The following is a 2,312-nucleotide window of genomic DNA, read 5'->3' on the forward strand; positions in this document are numbered from 1 at the left end:
TAACGTGAGTTTAGGTCGAACGTCATTTCCGGTCTGATTTTGCCAGAACCCAGCGGGCCGCATAAACGTCCTCAGTGGGCCGCATCTGGCCCGCGGGCCGTAGTTTGAGGACCCCTGCCCTAAGGGTTCTGTGACTGACCCAGCCTCCAATATGCTCAACAAATTCTCATTAAAATTTATAACAGAAACATAAACAAACACTTAGAGCAATAAATTGTACATTAGATGAAATCATACAATATGCATGGTCCTTAGAAAGGACAAAATAGGTGAAGTTCAACAATATGCACAGTCTTTCTTGGGACCAATACTCCTTCAAATGGTTTCAACCAAGAACTGGCAAGATAGAGTCTTCTTCACGAGTCAAACTGCTGTAGAAAAAAAGCCAACAGTAGCAGACAGCTACGAACTAGGCGGCGCCTCTCTGCCTCCGTTTCTCTGAAGCTTCCACAGGCTTAATGCAAAAAATTACAAAATTGACAATGGAACTCAATCCTTCAAGTGCAATATGTAAGTGATGTTTATAATGTGGTGCTCCAGCGACCATGGTGTTTCTGTTCGGGAAAATGTGTGTGGGAGAGGCAGGAGCCTCAGTACTTTGCATCATCCCTTTTAGCAATGTCTGTTTTCTGTTTGTTTAAACAAGGAATTAAGGAGACTGAATCACTTAAAATCTCATTCATAGGGATGGGCATCCAGCTCATGAACTAAAGTTTGTGGCAGAATGACTAGAACAAGCATCCCATGAAAGTTGTTTGTGGAAGTTCATGCCAGTTTGTGAGTGGATACATTCCTAGAGAGACTATCTCTGCTCCATCAAAATGTTCACAAATTGTCAAAGCAACAACCTGGAAGGCATGTAGAAGAAGAAGAAGAAGAAGATATTGGATTTATATCCCGCCCTCCATTCCGAAGAGTCTCAGAGCGGCTCACAGTCTCCTTTACCTTCCTCCCCCACAACAGATTCCTGGTTCACAAACAGAGCATGTCATAAACCATTAACTGAACCATGTTTTCCCAGCTCATGCCCATCCCAAATTATTCATAAATTACTTGATTGAGGAGTGAAAAACCAATGGTCAAATCCATGCAAAAAGGAAATCTGTGAAGAGAATAATATTTATACATGGGAAAACTGGGCACATTAGCTATGTGGCCCATATAAGTGGGTTTGTTGCAGTACAACCCCCTACAAAATTTTAGCCGCTCTAGAGCACTAGCACAGCTGGCCTACCAACTACATGTACCTAGGCAATCATCTAGGACAGTGTTTCCCATTTGCAGTGTCATGACCCGGTACCAGGCCACGGAAGCCTCACTACCGGGTCACAAGAAAAGCCAAAGCTAGCCCCGCCCCCAACAAAGCTAGGCCCGCCCCCAGCAAAGCATAACCTCTGCTCTGCTTCCTTCCTTTCCCCAGCTCTCTGCTGTGCAGAGAAAAGCTAGCCTTGAAGACTGACACAGGCTGCAAAGCATGCGCTCCATTTGGCTTCCTTCCTTCTTCCATCTCTCTGTTGTGCAGAGAAAAGCTGGCCTTGAAGACTGACACAGACTGCCAAAGTCTGAGCTCCGTTTGGCTTCCTTCCTTTCCCCATCTCTCTGTTGTGCAGAGAAAAGTTAGCCTTGAAGACTGACGCAGGCTGCAAAGGCTGAGCTCCGTTTGGCTTCTTTCCTTTCCCCATCTCTCTGTTGTGCAGAGAAAAGCAAGCCTTGAAGACTGATACAGGCTGCAAAGTCTGAGCTCTGTTTGGCTTCCTTCCTTCCCCTGTCTCTGTGTTGTGCAGAGAGGAGCTGGGCTGCCTCTCCTTCCTTCTCCCCCCCTCCCAGTGTTTGGTGTTCACTGGCACATTAGACCCATGAAGTGTTCTTCAAGGGATGAGCCTTCCTGTGCCTTGCAATATGTTCTTTTGAGGAGATTTCCCCGGGAGGCCTGTACAGCAAAGAAGGGTGTGTGTTTTTTTTTCAGATGGGAGGGGCGGGGAGTGGGCATTCCAGTAGCTATTTTTTTTTACCAAACAACCCCTGGGCAGAATTGTTGCTGGCTGAGGTCATCTGATGGTGAGGAAGGCTTTTTTTTATTTGCCCCCCCCTTCTTTCTTTCTTTCTTTCCCTGCAAGTGATGCTCTGTCTGTATTCTTGGTGCTGGGAGTGGGGGAAGCAACAATGGGAGGGCTTCTAGTGCCCTGACCCCACTGGTGGACATTCTGGAAGTGACATCACAGGAAAAGGTAGAGTTTTGGTTCAGTGTGCCCCAGAAGTGACATCACTTGGCCCTTGACACCACAGGAAATGACATAATCCCTGTCTCCTGG

Source organism: Heteronotia binoei, chromosome 13 (assembly GCF_032191835.1).
Source record: "Heteronotia binoei isolate CCM8104 ecotype False Entrance Well chromosome 13, APGP_CSIRO_Hbin_v1, whole genome shotgun sequence".
In the NCBI taxonomy this organism is placed as follows: Eukaryota; Metazoa; Chordata; class Lepidosauria; order Squamata; family Gekkonidae; genus Heteronotia; species Heteronotia binoei.